The sequence below is a fragment of the Bufo bufo genome, chromosome 6 (assembly GCF_905171765.1).
Source record: "Bufo bufo chromosome 6, aBufBuf1.1, whole genome shotgun sequence".
Classification (NCBI taxonomy): Eukaryota; Metazoa; Chordata; class Amphibia; order Anura; family Bufonidae; genus Bufo; species Bufo bufo.
In genome coordinates, this window is record NC_053394.1 from 94395350 (window position 1) to 94416373 (window position 21024).

The window sequence follows — 21024 nt, forward strand, 5'->3', positions numbered from 1 at the left end:
ATCGGAGGAGGAGGCAAAGAGGAGGGTACCGTGGGCTGGACATATGGTTTTAAGAGAGATCTGTGAAATACATTATGTATCTTCCAAACCCGTGGAAGATCAAGACGGAAGGCAACAGGATTGATGACTGACAAGATTTTATAAGGCCCAATAAACTTGGGACCCAATTTCCAGGAGGGAACCTTCAGTTTAATATTTCTTGTAGACAACCACACCAGATCACCCACACTCAGGTCCGGACCAGGCACACGTCTCTTATCAGCCACACGCTTATACTTCTCACTCATCTTTCTAAGATTACTCTGAATCTTTTGCCAAATGGTAGACAAAGACGAGGAAAATCTCTCCTTCTCAGGTAAACCAGAAAGAGCCCCTCCCGAGAATGTCCCAAACTGCGGATGGAACCCATATGCACCAAAGAATGGCGACTTATCAGAAGATTCCTGACGACGGTTGTTCAGAGCAAACTCAGCAAGAGGGAGAAATGAACACCAATCCTCCTGGTTCTCTGCCACGAAACAGCGCAAATATGTCTCCAGATTCTGATTGAGGCGCTCAGTCTGACTATTCGACTGCGGGTGAAAAGCAGAAGAGAAGGACAGCCGAACCCCCAGGCGAGAACAGAAAGCCTTCCAGAACCTGGACACAAACTGCGTGCCTCTATCGGAAACAATATCAGGGGGAATGCCATGCAATTTAACAATATGGTCGACAAAAGCTTGCGCCAACGTTTTAGCATTGGGTAAACCAGGGAAAGGTACGAAATGAGCCATCTTGCTAAAACGGTCCACCACCACCAGGATCACCGACTTCCCTGAGGAACGAGGAAGATCCGTGATAAAGTCCATGGACAGGTGTGTCCAAGGACGGGAAGGTATGGGTAACGGGAGAAGGGAACCTGAAGGCCGTGAACGAGGGACCTTAGCGCGAGCGCACGTCTCAAAAGCGGCCACAAAACCCTCCACCGACTTACGAAGAGCCGGCCACCAAAATCTCTGAGCAATGAGATCTACCGTGGCTCTACTCCCGGGGTGACCAGCAAGAACAGTATCATGATGCTCCTTGAAGAGTTTGTGACGTAGCTCAGGAGGCACAAACAACTTCCCAGAAGGACAACGGGCAGGTGCCTCAGTCTGGGCAGCCTGGACCTCGGCCTCCAAATCCGAATATAGAGCAGAAACAACTACCCCCTCCGCCAAAATGGGACCCGGGTCCTCTGAGTTTCCTCCTCCCGGAAAACAGCGAGAGAGAGCATCAGCCTTCACATTTTTGATCCCAGGGCGGAATGTGATGACAAAATTGAATCTGGAGAAGAACAGAGACCATCTGGCCTGTCTCGGATTCATACGCCTGGCCGACTCCAAGTATGCCAGATTCTTATGGTCGGTAAAAACGGTGATAGGGTGCCTGGCCCCCTCCAACCAATGGCGCCATTCCTCGAAAGCCAACTTGATGGCCAACAACTCCCTATCTCCCACATCATAGTTTTTCTCTGCCGGGGAGAGTTTTTTAGAGAAAAAGGCACAGGGTCGCCATTTGGCAGGAGAAGGGCCCTGGGACAAAACCGCACCCACACCCACCTCGGAAGCATCCACCTCAACAATAAAAGGTAAGGAAACATCGGGATGCACCAAGACGGGAGCAGATGCAAAACTCTCTTTAATCTTAGAAAAAGCTGCAAGCGCCTCCTCCGACCAAGAGGAAAAATCCGCCCCCTTTTTTGTCATGTCAGTGAGGGGTTTGACAACAGAGGAATAATTCAAAATTAACTTTCTGTAATAGTTCGCAAAACCCAGAAAGCGCATCAATGCCTTCTGATTCTCAGGAAGCTCCCACTCAAGTACAGCACGGACCTTCTCCGGATCCATGCGAAAACCAGAAGCAGAGAGGAGAAAACCCAGAAATTGAATCTCCGATACCATAAAAACACATTTCTCCAGCTTGGCGTACAATTTATTTTCCCGCAGAATCTGCAGAACCTGAAAAAGATGATCCTGATGGGTCTGAACATCAGGGGAAAAAATCAAAATATCATCAAGATACACCAATACAAATTTCCCCATTAAATGGTAGAAAATACTGTTAACAAAATGCTGAAAGACGGCCGGAGCATTCATCAGGCCGAAAGGCATAACGAGATTCTCGAAATGCCCGTTAGGGGTATTAAAGGCCGTTTTCCATTCATCCCCCTTCTCTGACCCTGACCAGGTTGTACGCGCCTCTCAAATCCAATTTGGAAAAAACCTTGGCCCCAACAATTTGGTTGAAGAGGTCCGGGATCAGAGGAAGGGGATAGGGATCGCGAATCGTGATACGGTTCAGCTCCCTAAAATCTAGGCAAGGTCTCAGAGAGCCATCTTTTTTTTTAACAAAAAAACCCCAAGCGGCAACAGGTGATTTTGAGGGACGAATATGCCCCTTATCGAGACTCTCGGAGATATAGGTTTGCATTGCGATTCTTTCCGGTTGTGAGAGATTGTAGAGGCGAGATTTTGGCAGCTTGGCGCCGGGAATGAGGTTAATGGGACAGTCAAACTCCCGGTGAGGAGGTAGCTCCTGAACACCACTCTCGGAAAACACGTCCGAGAAATCAGAGAGAAATGATGGCACAGTTTTAGTAGACACCTCTGCAAAAGTCGCTGTAAGACAATTCTCTCTACAAAAGTCACTCCACTCATTTATTTGCCTTCCCTGCCAATCAATAGTGGGGTTATGTCTAGTGAGCCAGGGTAACCCCAAAACTAGAGGAGAAGGCAATCCGTTAAGGACAAAACAAGATATATCCTCCACATGAGTGTCACCTACAGCTAACCGGATATTGTGAACAATGCCCTTCAGAGATCTCTGTGAGAGTGGAGCAGAGTCAATAGCAAAAACAGGTATATCCTTTTCTAATGTGCAAACCTGAAAACCATGCATGGCTACAAATTGAGTGTCAATAAGATTGACGGCCGCTCCACTATCAACAAAAATCTCACAAGAAATGACTTTGCTCTCTAGCGCCACCCTGGCAGACAGGAGAAAACGGGAACTGCAGGTCAGAGGAAAAGCATCAATTCCTACATCAACTTTGCCCAAAGTAGCAGATGAAGCAGAGTTTGATGATTTACCTTTTGAGGTTTTTCTCTTATTATCGCTCTTAGTACAGTTCAAGAATCTCCTAGACGGACAAAAATTTGCCAAATGACCTATGCCCCCACAACAAAAACACACCATACTCTGAGGACTAAATCCTCTTTTATCAGGGGCAAGTCGACCTAGCTGCATGGGCTCCTCCTCAGAGGGGAGCGAGACAGGATGAGGCCCCTGCACACTGAATGAGTCCGTACCACTGCCCCTAGACTGACAATGGCTGGACAGAGAGGTCTCGTTTCTTTCTCTTAGACACCTGTCAAGGTGTACCGCCAATGACATGGCAGACTCTAAGGACGTTGGTCTCTCATGGAAAGCAAACGCATCTTTCAATCTCTCTGAGAGACCATGACAGAACTGACTCCGGAGTGCAGCATCATTCCAACCTGAATCAGCTGCCCATCTCCGAAATTCAGAACAATAAAGCTCCGCAGACAGTTTGCTCTGGCATAAAAAACGTAAGTTAGATTCGGCCAGAGCAACACGATTCGGGTCATCATATATCTGCCCCAGGGCCACAAAAATTCCTTCCACGGATCGAAGGGAGGGATCCCCTGATGGCAGCGAAAAAGCCCAAGTTTGAGCATTACCCCTGAGCAGGGTGATGACAATCCTCACCCTCTGCTCCTGATTACCAGAGGAATGTGGACACAAGCAAAAATGGAGTTTGCATGCCTCTCTGAAGCGAACAAAACTCTCACTGCCCCCGGAGAACGTTTCCGTAAGTGAGACCTTTGGCTCGCAACAGACTCCATGGGCCGGAGCAGAGCCCAATGCTTGAAGCTGAGTCATAGATTGACGGAGATCCGCTACCTCCAAAGAAAGACCCTGCATGCGGTCAACCAGGCCAGAAAGCGGATCCATGTCAAAAAAGACGGTTTTGGTGGATTATAATGTCACGGCTGTATGTGAGCAACAAGAGCATGCACAGAAAATAGAGCTACTGACCGGACCAAAACTAGGGAGGATAAAGGGTGACCCCTGTCAAACCCTCGAAAGCTCTCCCTATGCTGCTAAGCCCATGCCCGGATCCAAATGGTGGAAGGAGGCATGCCCGCGTACCTAAAACTGATGACCACTGTAACCCCTACAATAGTGGAAGGGGCACGGCCACCGGTGCCCTGCTCAGTATATGGAGGGAACCGTGGTCGCCTCGGATCCAGTCAGAAAACACACAGATACACAACAATGTCTGCACACTTAGCTGAAGGGGCTGCAGCCGCAGTAAAGACGGATCCAAAGACAGGCTGGCAATATCCGGAGTACTTGCTGCAGCAGAACACAGGTCCAGTGAAAGGATAGCATACAAGGGAAGATACTCAAGCAAGAGCTACAACCCAAATGAGAAATATAATCCACACCTACAATAGAAGGAGGGGGAATATAAAGGCAGGGAAATCAAATGCAGCTGGGAGGAAGGAAACAGAAAACTCCTCCCTAGTAGTGACATCATCACAGGGGTGGAGAAACAGAGCTGTGAGAACGTCCCAAAGCTCTGGTAGTGACAGTTACGGAGTATGAGCCCTCCTACCATCAGGGTTGGCTCATACAGTTAGGAGTCAGGGTCAAAATTAGGGACGCGTTAGGAGGTGACCTGCTCCCTGATCCTGTCGTCCTGGCCTAGCAGCTACCCTTATCTATGACATCGCACGGCTGAGGGTTTCCCCCACTCTCAACTGTGACAATGACATACGCACCTAACATTTATCAAGAAGAAAAACCATCACACTCACATGTAGCATATTAGTCCAATTCACAGCATGGATCTAGAGAGTGTTAAACCTTGAAAAAGTCCAATAGATATAGAGAAAGAAATCCTGCGTGGATAATAAAAACAAACTCTTTATTTAATATCTTCATGTAAAAGTTACATCTTCATAATGAAAATCACTGTTTTTCATTACCAAGATGTCACGTTTACATAAAGATATGAAATAAAGAGTTTGCTTTTATTATCCACGCAGGATTTCTTTCTCTATATCCACTGGTCCCAAGGTGAATGGTGGAGCAGGGACTTCCCTGGTTCCCTACTGTATTCAACTGCATCTGCGTCCGGCAAAGTTACTATAATTTATCCCATATACTGTCGTAAATTATACTGCAAATGTATGCCAGCTCATACGGTAGCTGGTGTAGGATTGACGTTCTAGCACATAGAGGGTCAGTCCCTTTATAATTTTGGTGCATTTCACTTCAGGACAAAGTAAATCAAGATTGGTGTATGAAACACCAGTCCTGATAAATTTCTCCCAATGTCTTCAAATATATCATAAATTCTAAAAATGTGATGCAGCCAAATATATGAAAAAAGACATTTACTAGAGATGCTCAACAAGCATTATTTTTAAGAAATGGACTTGTAAAGAACTGTACATCTTTTACCATACTTTGCATCAAACATAGCAGTTGAGCATAAAGGCTTAGGCAGGATGCTGAATCTCCTTAAAGAGACCAGCCCTGTATGGAGACTTACGGGAAGTATTTCATGCTATGGAGAAGTATTGGCAAAGTTCCATAGGGAGCAAATGCAGCATGCCGCCCCCCAGGGTCGATCGTGTCCCAGGTGTATAGGAATGCCAGTTGGTTTGGTGCGGCCTTAATAGTTTTCTGTGTGTGTCACTGTGCTCCAACCTGAATACCATCGCTCCCCAGGGTTTGGCTCTGCAGCAATAAAGGGGATGATTAATGGTGGAGGTGGAGAATAAGTCGAGTCTAGGCTGTCCAGCTGGACTTTAGGACTGTCCTGGTACCACTTGAGTGGGATGCCTTTGGCTGTTGACCCCCTCTCGACACTCTGTATGTGAATCTGCAAGGAGTCATGGTGCTCAATGAGCTACTTACCTGCTGAGACTTCTGCTGCAGGAAGTGGACAATTCCACTCGCTGCCCAATCTTTCATGTCTTCTCAGCTCCACTATCGAGTCTAAACTGGAATAAACTAGAACTGCAACCCCTCTTTTTGGTAGAAAACAGGACTGTCCCACTTCTGCCCAAAAGGGGGAGAATGGAATGGTAAGTTCCATTCTATCTAAGGATCTCTCTGCCATATACGCTGCCACCTCCTGGAGAACCAGGCACATTACATGAACATAACAGTTTTATAGCAATAATAGGAAAGCACAGTGTAAAGAACTGGAACAAATACATAGATGACATTATTTGTAGCAATCAAAGACAGTAGCAGGGTGAAGAAATGGTAATACCACTCTGGGGTATGTGGGGATTCGCTCTGGTAGTTGGGATAAGCGGGTGCTGTACAGAGGCAAAGTACAAGTTCGTAATTCAAATGTCCGTGTTTATTCACACATAAGGTCAAACAAAAACACTCTTTGCAAGGTTGGTGTTTGTTCACACCGAGTAGAAAGTTTGTGCATAAAAAAAAAAAATTTCACCTTGTCAGCTGTTCTGCCTCCAGCAGTCCAAATGCAAGCTTTAGGTGGCCTGCACTCCCAACACACAGGTCTCAGCTTTTCAGCCCAGCACAGGGCTCAGTTCCCACACCAGCGATGTCAGAAAGAGGTAATCACTCACAGCTGACACTGCTGGCTGTTTTTTTTGTAGGCCAGTCAAGACCCGACCTGGAACGTGGGGAGTAGTCACCCACCTATCACTTTGACTACTCCCAGTAAGAGCCATCTCGGATCAGCTATACAGCCATACTAAAATTGCAAAATGTCAATCAGCATTAGCTGCCCCATATACCTGAAAATACCGGATCTTACTTCACCGAGGCAAGGAACCTTGGTGTCACATACCTTCCGTCAACGACAGACCCTTGCGCCTTTCTACAGGTATTACATACCCCCTTACTTAAAATCAAGCCACCCTTGGCTTGCGCTTACGATAGGCTCCAGGGTTCCTTTGATAAGTTAGAGTGCTGCTTTATATCACTGTTTATTATCATATACATAAACTGAACTAGCAATGGCTACCTACAGGTCTAGTTTCCCTCTCGGTATAACCAGAGAACCAAAAGACTGCACCAAGCGATAATTCCCAGCACCAAGGTCACCTTGATGTCTAAACTGGTAGCTTTTCACATTTTTGCATAGTGCCTTAAGGCATCTAGGAACATATTTTTAGCAGCAGGGTTACACTTTAAGATGTTGAGACTGCTTGTGACTTTACCACTTGGTCTTTCCTGTGTAGCAACAGCATGAATCCAAAGACACAGAACATACTGGCTCCTTCCCCTCCCAAGTCTAATTGACTCCCGGAAAAAGATATTGCCAAGAACACCACTCTGGGCGGAACCCCGACAGAGACACTGTGGGTGTGGCCTAATTAGGTACCCTTATTAACCCGGCCTCACTGTGCCAGCGCAGCGGCTAATTGACTCCCCCAGTGGGTGAGCGGGCAGTGGGTCCCAGACCTGTTTTGCACCTTGCACCTTGCACCAACTGAGAAGCACGAGCACTTTATCCAGATTGGACTTCCAGCACCTACCTGAAATACAAGAGACTTCCTCCTGCCAGAGCCTATCTCCCAGGAATCCCGAGTTCGCATGCGCGAGGACGGGCATGCGCGGAAGAAGATATTGCCAAGAACACCACTCTGGGCGGAGCCCCAACAGAGACACTGTGGGTGTGGCCTAATTAGGTACCCTTATTAACCTGGCCCCAGGAAGGGCACAGACGGATTATTAGACTAACTGACATTGCCGGTGCGCCCTTGGCCGTCACCAAGATCCCTCCACTATTGGGAAACGCTCGCCTAGTCTGATCGGAGAACTTGGGTAACACAATTGACATTTTAATGTCTTTGTTTGTTATAATGTACTAATTACTTTTGTAATTACTTTTGTAGTTTTAATTTTAATTATGACCTCTACAGTAATTTAATTCCAATAACTGATTTTTTTAGGATGGTTATCGATATGATGATGTACACACGTAATGAGCTAATTGCTCTGGATGGTGCCACATTGTCACTATTGCCCGCACAAACAACGAGGAAATTGACCACACATCATTTGAGGAAATCCGCCATCTTGCCAAAAACCCATAGGCATTTACTTTGCTGAAAAAATCCAGGAACTTAGGGACAATATCCCAATGGTTCATAGGACGGACGAGACACTTTCTTCTCCACTCTCAACCTTACCCTATTCCCTCACAGAATTTCAGCCCATCTCTGAGGAGAGAACGATTGAAATCATTGGAGCTCTCAGATCCTCCTCCTCACCTCTAGACCCATGCCCGGCAGCCGTGGTGAAGTCCGCCGCGGTTGCAATGGCACCATACATTCGAGAAATTATAAATAGCTCCTTTTCCAGCGGTCAGGTGCCGGCTATTCTGAAGCAGGCAGTAGTAACACCCCTGCCTAAGAAACCGGCGCTACCTGTGACCGATCTGAGTAACCTTAGACCAATTTCGGGACTGCCGTTCGCTGCAAAGATAGGCGAGAGGAAAGTTGTTGCACAACTACAGGGATATCTGGAAGCCAATCACATTCTTGACGACTTCCAGTCGGGATTCCAACCTGAAAGGGGTACTGAGACCGCTCTGGTCAATGTCCAGGACGATCTACTGATGGCATTAGACCAGAACGACTCTATGGTCCTAGTCCTTCTGGACCTATCATCCGCTTTTGACACTATTGACCATTAAGTGTTACTGAACCGATTGAAAGTGGTAGCCGGACTAGATGGAAAGACCTTGGCATGGATGGTCTCATTTCTCCAGGACAGGGTACAACAAGTGAAGCTGGGGGTATTCCACTCAGCCGATCTCCCACTGTCCTGGGGAGTACCACAAGGCTCGGCAATATCTCCAGTCTTGTTCAACATCTATCTGAGACCATTGGCCGACATCATCAGGAGCCACAATCTTCAGTTTCACGTTTATGCGGATGATGCACAACTGTACTTTAGGCTTACCAAAGGTACAGTTGATCAAGTCGATCTGGCCGGATGTCTCTTGGAGATCGATCACTGGATGAGTGCCAATTATCTAAAGCTTAATGGCGCCAAAACTGAATGTATTACATTCAGTGACCAGAAAATTACACCCTCAGCACCCCAATGGCCATTGTCTTTTGGACCTGTCCCTGAGACAGCCATCCAGGTCAGGGACTTGGGAGTGGTCTTGGACTCCAGATTAACCCTGGCTCCTCAGATAAATCAGGTGGTTAGTACCTGCCACTACCAGCTGAAACTTCTGAGGAGGATCTTAAAATACATCGAATCCCCTCTCAGGAAAGCCTTGGTCGGAGCAGCGATCAGCAGTCGGTTGGACTATTGTAATGCCTTGTACATGGGACTCCCTAAGAAGAACTTGCATAGACTTCAACTTGTGCAGAATGCCGCAGCAAGGCTACTAATGGGTGTTGCCAGCCGAGAGCATATCACTCCCTCTCTTAATGCCTTGCACTGGCTCCCTGTCCAACAACGGGTGATGTTCAAGATTGGATGCTTCATGCATAGGGTATTCCATGGTGTGGGGCCCTCTTACCTGCGACGTAAATTCACCAGGTACGCCCCGTTGAGGACATTGAGGTCTAGTAACTCTGCAAATTTTAACATCCCGCAAGTTAATAAGATCAGACGTGGAGGGGCCAGATTTTGAAACCACCTACCTCTGGCCCTGAAAATGATCCCCAATCTTCTCTCATTCAGATGTGCACTGAAAACCCTACTTTTCAAACAGGTGTTTGATCTTCCTATGTAACACTTATTTTTGGTTCATATAATTTTGGGGGGTTTTCTAAATCTTAGTCTATAAATTCACGGTTGGTAATGTCCCTTCTATTTTAAAGATACCTTTTCCTCACGTTTATTAATTTTGTTCTCCTCACATTCTCTATATCTCGTACGAACCTTTTGAACCTTTGAGATCCCCCTACCTTCCCTCCCTTTTTCTTGATTCTCCCTTTGATAAGTGCTAGGAAATTGGTCTCTGGAATAGGTGCCTTATCCTCTAGGCCTTTGTGGCCCATGGTAAAGTGTCATGCCTTCTTCTTTTTTCTCCCTTGTTGAATCAGCCAGCTAAGCGCATCGAGGCCCTAAGGGTAAGACTGCGTGTACACAAGACTATACATCATCATCATCATCATCATCATCAAGTCTGTGGAGAGAAAGGTTAAGGGCATTTGCAAATAAAACATTACAACGCTTGGGCTTTCTACACTGACATAAGACAAAGTGGGACCATTAGTATTTGCGTCCTCAGAGGCAGTCCATATGAGCAAAGAGGCAAGGATGCTAACTATCTAGCTTAAAGTGCAGTTCAAAGTCCATTCAAAGTGCATCTGGATCACATTGTGGTACCCATAAAAGAGTCCATACAATGGCTAAAACGCTTGAACGTTGCAGAACCAGTAAACTTTAGTGCAAAAATATAGTGCAAAACATCTGGAAGGCTCCCGACCTGTGGATGATGGATGGAAGGTGCTAGCAAAAACACATGTGGGGCTCCCACTATTGGTCACATGAGGTAGTAAAAGGTCATAAATCACTGCAATTTCAGTGAGAATCCTTAACCCCTTTGGGACACAGCATTATTTCACCTTAAGGACCAGGCAATTTTTTGCAAATCTGACCAGTGTCACTTTAAGTGGTGATAACTTTAAAACGCTTTGACTTATCCAGGCGATTCTGAGAATATTTTTTCATCACATATTGTACTTCATGACACTGGTAAAATGAAGTTAAAAAAATGTATTTTTATTTATAAACAAATACCAAATTTACCAAAAATTTGTAAAAAAATTTGCAAATTTCCAAGTTTCAATTTCTCTAATTCTATAATACATAGTAATACCTCCAAAAATAGCTATTACTTTACATTCCCCATATGTCTACTTCATGTTTGAATCATTTTGGGAATTATATTTTATTTTTTGTGGATGTTACAAGGCTTAGAAGTTTAGAAGCAAATCTTGAAATTTTTCTGAAATTTTCAAAAACCCAATTTTTAGGGACCAGTTCAGGTCTGAAGTCACTTTGCGAGGCTTACATACTAGAAACCACCCAAAAATGACCCCATTCTATAAACTACACCCCTCAAGGTATTCAAAACTGGTTTTACAAACGTTGTTAACCCTTTAGGGGTTCCACAAAAATTAATGGAAAATAGAGATACAATTTTAAAATTTCACTTTTTTGGCAGATTTTCCATTTTAATAATTTTTTTCCAGTTACAAAGCAAGGGTTAACAGCCAAACCAAACTCAATATTTATGGCCCTGATTCTGTAGTTTAAAGAAACACCCCATATGTGGTCATAAACCGCTGTATGGGCACACGGCAGGGTGCAGAAGGAAAGGAATGCCATACGGTTTTTGGAAGGCAGGTTTTGCTGGACTGTTTTTTTTTACACCATGTCCCATTTGAAGCCCCCCTGATGCACCCCTAGAGTAGAAACTCCATAAAAGTGACCCCATCTAAGAAACTACACCCCTCAAGGTATTCAAAACAGATTTTACAAACGTCGTTAACCCTTTAGGTGTTCCACAAGAGTTATTGGCAAATGGAGATGAAATTTCTGAATTTCACTTTTTTGGCAGATTTTCCATTTTTATATATTTTTTTTCCAGTTACAAAGCAAGGGTTAACAGCCAAACCAAACTCAATATTTATGGCCCTGATTCTGTAGTTTACAGAAACACCCCATATGTGGTCGTAAACTGCTGTACGGGCACATGGCAGGGCGCAGAGGGAAAGGAATGCCATACAGCTTTTGGAAGGCAGATTTTGCTGGACTGGTATTTTTGACACCATGTCCCATTTGATGCACGCCTAGAGTAGAAACTCCAAAAAAGTGACCCCATTTTAGAAACTACAGGATAGGGTGGCAGTATTGTTGTACTGGTTTAGGGTACATATGATTTTTGGTTGCTCTATATTACACTTTTTGTGAGGCAAGGTAACAAGAAATAGCTGTTTTGGCACCATTTTTATTTTTTGTTATTTACAACATTCATCTGACAGGTTATATCATGTGATATTTTTATAGACCAGGTTGTCACGGATGCGGCGATACCTAATATGTATACTTTTTTTTATTTATGTAAGTTTTACACAATGATTTCTTTTTTGAAACAAAAAAATCATGTTTTAGTGTTTCCATAGTCTGAGAGCCATAATTTTTTCAGTTTTTTGGCGATTACCTTGGGTAGGGTATGATTTTTGCGGGATGAGATGACTGTTTTATTGGCACTATTTTGGGGTGCGTGTGACTTTTTGATCACTTGCTATTACACTTTTTGTGATGTAAGGTGACAAAAAATGGCTTATTTAGCACAGTTTTTATTTTACATTTTTTACGGTGTTCATCTGAGGGGTTAGGTCATGTGATATTTTTATAGAGCCGGTCGATACGGACGCGGCGATACCTAATATGTATACTTTTTATTTATTTGTGTAAGTTTTGCACAATAATATCATTTTTGAAAAAAAAAAATAATCATGTTTTAGTGTCTCCATATTCTGAGAGCTATAGTTTTTTCAGTTTTTGGGCGATTATCTTAGGTACGGTCTCATTTTTTGCTGGATGAGATGACGGTTTGATTGGCACTATTTTGGGGTGCATATGACTTTTTGATCGCTTGCTATTACACTTTTTGTGATGTAAGGTGACAAAAAATGGTTTATTTAGCACAGTTTTTATTTTTTATTTTTTACGATGTTCATCTTAGGGGTTAGGTGATATTTTTATAAAGTCGGTCGATATGGACCCGGCGATACCTAATATGTATACTTTTTTTTTATTTATGTAAGTTTTACACAATAACAGCTTTTTTAAAACAAAAAAAAAATTATGTTTTAGTGTCTACATATTCTGAGCCATATTTTTTTTTTTTTTTGGGCGATTGTCTTAGGTAGGGGCTCATTGTTTGTGGGATGAGGTGACAGTTAGATTGGTACTATTTTGGTGGGCAAACGCCTTTTTGATCGCTTGCTGTTGTACTTTTTGTGATGTAAGGTGACCAAAAAATGGTTTATTTAGCACGTTTTTTTTTTTTACGTTGTTCATCTGAGGGGTTAGGTCATGTGATATGTTTATAGAGCCGGTCGATACGGACGCGGCGATACCTGATATGTATACTTTCCTTCCCCCCTATTTTTTACCAATTTTTACTTTATTTGGGGAAAATTACGTTTTTTGGGGGGAAAACTTTTTTTTTCAACTTTTTTTTTCACTTTATTGTTTGTCCCACTTTGGACTTGAACTTTTGGGGGTCTAATCCTTTACAATGCATTCCAATACTTCTGTATTGGAATGCATTGCCTGTATGAGTAATACAGTGAGTATTACTCATACAGCTTCCGGCCTGTGAGATCCAGGGGGCTGGATCTCACAGGCTCGTCACCGGAAGGCAGCGCAATGCCTTTCTTAGGCATCGCGCTGCCTTCCATGCCATCGGGTCCCCGCTACAGCCGCATGGGGACCCGATGGCACTCCCCCGCGCATTTAGCCAAGGTGCCTGCTCAATGATTTGAGCAGGCACCGGGTTCCGATCACCGCCCGCTGGGCGGCGGTGATCGGAAATACACATGATGTACCGGGGTCCTTAAGTACCAGGACAACATGCCGTACCGGTACGTCATGTGTCCTGAAGAGGTTAAGGCAGGTGGGGTTCCCACTTAACCTGAGAAGGGGAAAAAAGGGTATTTGGTGTAGGTAGGCGCAACTGAGAAACAGTTTTTTTTTTTTTTTTGCTGGGACAGAGTCCTAACAAAACATGACCCTCTGGGTTAGGACCAACATGGGGCAACAAAAAAAACAAAAAAAACTGAAAACTGGCCAACAAGTTCTCAACCTTCAGGCTCAGTCCAAGCAGTGGCTCCAATTGTCCAAAACTTTTCTAATTGCAGACTTCTTAAAGGAGGAACCTGAAGTCCTCCTCACTGCTGGAGCTGCTGAAGCTCATGAGGGGTCTCTCCTGCCATTGAGCGGCAGCTCCTTAAAGGGGTTATCCAATGTCCCCAACAGCCCCCCTTGTGCCGGGCCCCTCACGCGTAATATAATTACCCCACTCCCTGCGCCGCTCCTGGTCCCCGCACCGCAGCTGCTGCTTCCCCCTGTACACAGATGAAAACATCCGCTGTCGGGGGGGAAGAGCAGTCAATGGCAAGTGGGGATGGGGTCGAGCCTCCCTTGCGTCACCCGCGATAAACATGGCAGTTTCATAGCAATAATAGGAATGCGCAGTGTAAAGGACCTGGAACAAATACATGGATGACATTATTGGTAGCAATCAAAGATATTAGCAGGTTGAAGAAATGGTAATACCACTCTGGGGTATTACACAAATATACAAAGATGTATCTCCCAAGGAAGACAACCATCTTGCAAGTCTCATTTCTTGAAAGTGGCTCCCTATGAATCAAAATCCAACTTTCCAAAAAGCCTTGGAATTTGACAATGGAATATAGCCAAGCCAGATATCCATCCTTAGAGCATCCTTCTTACCTTTGGGGCAAACCCTGGTCTTGGGGTTCCCCTTCCTGGTGTTATTTCGGGGTGCTCCTGATGATGATGAATTATGACATTCAAAGCAGGATCCTTGGCAGAGTTGGAGGCAATCATGAGGCAGTTTTGCAGTAGAACAGTTGTTTACTGAAGATTCAAGTTTAAGTACCCCAGTTAGAGTTTTCAGCATGTATAGTTACATAATTACATAGTTGATATAGTTTAAAAAAGAAAAACGTTCATCAAGTTCAACCAAGGGATAGGTGGGGATGCATGAATGTTTTTTCCTTTTAAGAATTCGTCTAAACCTTTTTTTAAACTGTCTACTGTTCCTGCTGTGACCACGTCCTGAGGAAGTCTATTCCACAGATTCACAGTTCTTACAGTAAAGAAGCTTTGACGCTTCTGGAGACGGAACTTTTTCCTCTCCAATCGGAGGCAGTGCCCCCTTGTCTTTTGAGCGCATTTTACATGGAACAGCTTTTCACAGTTTTTTTTGTATGGCCCATTTATATATTTGCATAGGTCAATCATGTCCCCCCTTAGACGTCTCTTCTCAAGACTAAATAAATTCAATTATTTTCATCTTTCTTCATTACTAAGACCCTCCATTCCCCTTATCAGTTTAGTTGCTCTCCTCTGTACTATTTCCAGCTGCAGTGCGTCCTTTCTATGTACTGGTGCCCAGAACTGAATTGCATATTCCAGATGAGGCCGCACCAACGCTTTGTAAAGTGGTAATATTACATAATAAAAAATGGAAATGGGGCACACTCTAAAAGTACAGGGATCTTTTATTGTATATAACACTATTAATAATAAAATTGACAGTAAAGTCACAATAGGATATCAACAAAAAATGAAAAAACAGCAGATAAAATGTTAATACTGACGATGGGATAAGTGGTGGGTTAAAAAATATAAAGAGTAAAAATATATTAAATCAGACAATATAAATCGATATAAATATGGATCCCAATATAAAATAGAAAATTTGGATTATTCAAAAGTAAAATGTTATATTCGGATATACAATACTAGTAGTTATACGAATATTATTCACTGATCATGCTTGGTATATAGTTCCATACAGGGTTTTCAGTAATATAGGTAATCCTCTCCTGCAAACAGTCCTTTTAGCAGCTATTGGTTGTAATGGTCGGAGTCCCAAGCGTATGCAGCCTTAAAGATTTATTTGAACAGTAATTCAGCTGCTCATACGCACAGCGGCGTCCCGCTGTATTGATATAGGAAACGATCGCTTAGATGAGATATGCAAAGTCTTACCCGAGGATCTTTTATGCTGGATGGTGAGCCCTCGACTCGGCGTGTTTCTCCTAACTCCGGTCTCAAGGGCTAATGTCCAGATTCGAATTTGGCACCAGTGAGGTTGTTTGCTACACGTGGTTTTGTTACCTGTCGTATAGTAGCGTTTATTCACTTCGGCAATTCGCTGGTTGTATGGCAGTCTCCAGGCTTCCTCTGTCTTGCAATATCTCTCTTCTTGATGGGGGGATTAGTACCAGACGTGTTTCGGGGATTTAAGAGAATGACCCCTTCCTCAGTGGTTACTATACGACAGGTAACAAAACCATGTGTAGCAAACAACCTCACTGGCGCCAAATTCAAATCTGGACATTAGCCCTTGAGACCGGAGTTAGGAGAAACACGCCAAGTCGAGGGCTCACCATCCAGCATAAAAGATCCTCGGGTAAGACTTTGCATATCTCATCTAAGCGATCGCTTCCTATATCAATACAGCGGGACGCCGCTGTGCGTATGAGCAGCCGAATTACTGTTCAAATAAATCTTTAAGGCTGCATACGCTTGGGACTCTGACCATTACAACCAATAGCTGCTAAAAGACTGTTTGCAGGAGAGGATTACCTATATTACTGAAAACCCTGTATGGAACTATATACCAAGCATGATCAGTGAATAATATTCGTATAACTACTAGTATTGTATATCCGAATATAACATTTTACTTTTGAATAATCCAAATTTTCTATTTTATATTGGGATCCATATTTATATCGATTTATATTGTCTGATTTAATATATTTTTACTCTTTATATTTTTTAACCCACCACTTATCCCATCGTCAGTATTAACATTTTATCTGCTGTTTTTTCATTTTTTGTTGATATCCTATTGTGACTTTACTGTCAATTTTATTATTAATAGTGTTATATACAATAAAAGATCCCTGTACTTTTAGAGTGTGCCCCACTTCCATTTTTTATTATATTTATTCTCCTCAGACTGGGTGCTGTCTGTTAGTGGGTGCACCTCTGTTGGATCTCCACCTCATTTTAGTGCGACATTACCTTTATTTATGGTAATATTACATCCCTGCCCCACGAGTCTATTCCTCGTTTAATGCATGACAATATCCTGGTGGCCTTAGAAGCAGCTGATTGATATTGTATGCTGTAATTTAATCTACCATCCACAAGGACACCCAAATCCTTCTCTATAAGTGACTCTCCCAGTGCTACATCACCTAGGACATATGAAGCACAGAGATTATTACATTTGTCCACATTGAACCTCATTGCCAAGTTGATGCCCAATCACTCAGAGTGTTCAAGTCAGCTTGTAGTTTATGGACATCTTCCATAGACTGTACAGTTCTTCACAGCTTAGTGTCATCTGCAAAAGTAGATATGGTGCTATTAATCCCCTCCTCAATATCATTAATAAATAAATTAAATAATAAAAGGCCCAGCACTGAACCTTGGGGTACACCACTTATAACCTGGGACCTTTCTGAATAGGAATCATTGACGACAACTCACTGGACTCGATCCTTCAACCAGTTTTCAATCCAGTTACAAACTATACTTTCCAAGCCTATACACCTTACTTTACCTGTTAAGCGTCTATGAGGGACAGTATCAAAAGCCATTGCAAAATCCAGGAACACTACATCCACAGAAGCCCCTCTGTCCAGGCTACTACTCACCTCCTCATGAAAACAGGTTAGTCTGACAATTTCTGTCCTTGGTAAACCCATGCAGGTTATAACTTATAATATTATTTATAGTCACATACTCCTGTATATAGTCCCTTAAGAGTCCTTCAAACATTTTTCCCACAACAGAAGTTAAACTAACTGGTCTATAATTACCTGTGGAGGACCTTGATCCTTTTTTGAATATGGGCACCACGTTTGCCTTGCGCCAATCACTTGGCACTGTACCAGTCCGTAGAGAATCCTTAAAAATTATAAACAGGGGCACAGCAATGACTGAACAGAGCTCTTTAAGCACTCTTTGGTGTAATCCATCTGGACCCGGAGTTTTGTTCACATTTACCCTATTTAACTTCTCTTGGACCATATCTACAGTTAGCCAATTGAGTATATCACTGGATGTTCTAACAACCCCGGCACCACAGATATCGGCTCCTTTATCTTCTTTTGTATATACAGAGCTAAAAAAAACATTTAGTAACTCTGCCTTTTTCTTATCTTCAGTGACTACCACCCCTTTACCATTATTTAGGAACCCTACCTGCTCAGACCTAGGTTTTTTAGCATTTATATATTTAAAAACATTTTGGGAATTTGATTTGCTCTCTTTTCCCACCTGCTGTTTGTTTTGTATTTTTGCTAATTTTATCTCCTTTTTACAGAATTTATTAAGCCCTTTGTAATCTTCAAACGCTACAGCTGACCCATCAGATTTGTATATTTTAAATGCTCTCTTTTTGTCTTTTATTCCACTTTTTACAGTAGCTGTAAGCCATGGGGTGTTTAATTTTAGCAGTTTTTACTTGTTGCCTAAAGGGATAAATTTTTTAGTGCAATTACTCAATTTGGATTTGAAGCTCTCCCATTTATCCTCAGTATTATTTTGTGACAGTAGCTACTCCCAGTCTATGCCCTGAAATGCTGCCCTCAACCCACGGAAATTAGCCTTTTTGAAATTCAGTGTCTTTGCTCTGCCTGACAGAGTTTGCTTTTTATAGTTTAGAGGGACTATAATTATGTTGTGGTCACTATAACCTAGTGTTTCTCGAACAGTAACATTACCAACAAGCTCTGCATCATTAGAAATTACCAGATCCAACAGAGCATTGCCCCTAGTGGGAGCTTCTACAAACTAGCCCATGAAGTGGTCCTGCAGCGGCTGAGGCAGAACCATGACCCCAGTCAATATCTGGAAAGTTAAAATATCCCATTATGACCACTGTACTAGACTGTGCCCCCCCCCCCCACTCTATTTGGTTATACAATTGCGTTTCTATCTCTTCTGTGATTTTAGGGGGTCTATAGATTACACCAAGTATTATTTTGTCAGTGTTTATATCCCTTTGAACTTCCACCCATAAGGTTTCCACATCCTCACCATCCGCACCCACAATTGCCTCTTTCACACTTGTCTTCAGATCACTCCTCACATACAGGCACACACCACCACCTTTTCTATTGACCCGGTCTTTCCTAAAGAGTGTAAAACCCTCAATATTAACAGCCAAGTCATGCAAAGACTCCAACCATGTCTCAGGCACACCAACTACATCTATGTGTTCTTCTAGTACCATAGCCTCCAGCTCCCCCATTTTTCTAGCTAGACTTCTGGCATTTGTGAAAATACATTTTAAATTACTATTACCTATAAAGTGAATATCCAGGATTTTTTGGTTACCTTGGCTGATTTTTGTATGTAACAGGTTCTTGTTACCAGCAGTTCTATTTTTCATAAATGTATAGTTATGCCCAGTCTTCTCCCTATTTTCCTCGCTAATCCTAGCCCCCACTAAATCCCCACTGTCCCATTCTATAACCCACTCTCTATCTACACTATCTACCCCCTTATTAGTATGACCCCCCCCCACCCTCCCCATTAAGGTGCAGCCCATCCCTACTGTAGAGCCTGTAACCGACCGAGAAGTCGGCCCAGTTCTCCATGAACCCAAACCGTTCCTTCCTGACCCAGCTTCTGAACCACTTATTTAACTCCCTAAGATCCTGTTGTCTCTCTGGTGACGCTCTTGGCACTGGTTGTATTTCTGAAAACACAACCTTGGAGGTCCTGGACTTTAGCTTCTCACCTAGTTCTCTAAAATCGTTTTTAAGGACCTTCCATCTCCCACTGACTTTGTCATTGGTGCCAATGTGTACCATGACCGCCGGGTCTTCCCCAGCCCCACCCAGCAATCTGTCAATCTGATCCGCAATATGCCGAACCCGGCAGACAACACACTGTTAAGCATTCACGGTCTCGGCGATAGATGACCCTAATAATAGAGTCCCCTACCACCAGCATCTGCCTGACCTTTGCTGCACTTCTTTTCCCATCCTTCCTGCAGCGGTCATCCTCCTGGTTGCTAGGAGAAACGCCCTGCTGCAGTGTTGCTGGCCCTGGGCTTTTATCCCTAATATCAGCCAAACAGGCATATTTACTATGGCGTGCCAGCTCAGAACTAGCCTCCCTGGCACTTTTCCCTCTACCCCTGCATGTACTGGCAGTTCTTACAGGTTACATGGCTGCAGTAACAGTTGATAGCTCAGGATGTCTTCTTAAAGCAATTATAATCACATTGCTCCTCTCTAGCCGAATTTTGCATAAGCATCCAAAAATAGATGTCCAACACTTTCTCTTATACGATGTACTATAATGTGCATATCTGGATTCTGCCTCGTTTAATTTTGTCCAGGGCTGGAGGCCTTTCTCTTGCTGGACAATGTTGTCTATAAGCTTCTTGTCAAGAAATTTATCTCCAACGGACTTCAACAAACACCTCCTTGTAACACTGAAATTTTGGGCTTTCTTTGGTCTTTCTATTGCTTTGCTCTGGCTGGTACCTAATCCAGGGCTGCCTTTATTCACAGCTCTGACACCTAGCATGTGCTCTAGTCACTTCTCTGTTTAGACTCCTCCAAATTCTGCAAAGATGTGTCTAATGTATCCTTCCTATAGGGAGAGGAAACAGCTCCACCTAGTGGCTGATTATTATGACCTAATAACTGTTAACTCTTTGGTACACATATAAAGCTTATTACATCACAAATCTAATTTTTTGATCGTTTTGCAGCCTACACATAGAAAATGTACATAAAAGCATTTTGCAGGGGACCACTGCCATATCAGTAGGACACTGTGCATATATATATGAGAAGGGGCACCATAGCAAAGATCAATATGAGCTACCATTAAGTTGCCTGATGTTGTCACCCAGAACAGAAGGGGATGGTGCTTCTTTCACCTCCATGGCTTTTCCAAAACTCTTGTTTATACAGAAGAGTTTTCTGCCACCCAATAACAAAGGGCCTAGAACTAACCAGGGCTGGTCCTATCTCTCAAAGGCCCAATAGCAGCCATGTGGTCTGTCTGTAAGATTGGTACCCACTTGTACCCAGACTATCTAGAAAAGCACAGTTCATGCTCCATTGTTGCTGTCTCTCTTTAGGATTTGACCAGAGTAACCAGGCTTTCCTTTACTGCAAAAATTTATTCAGCTTGCTTTCC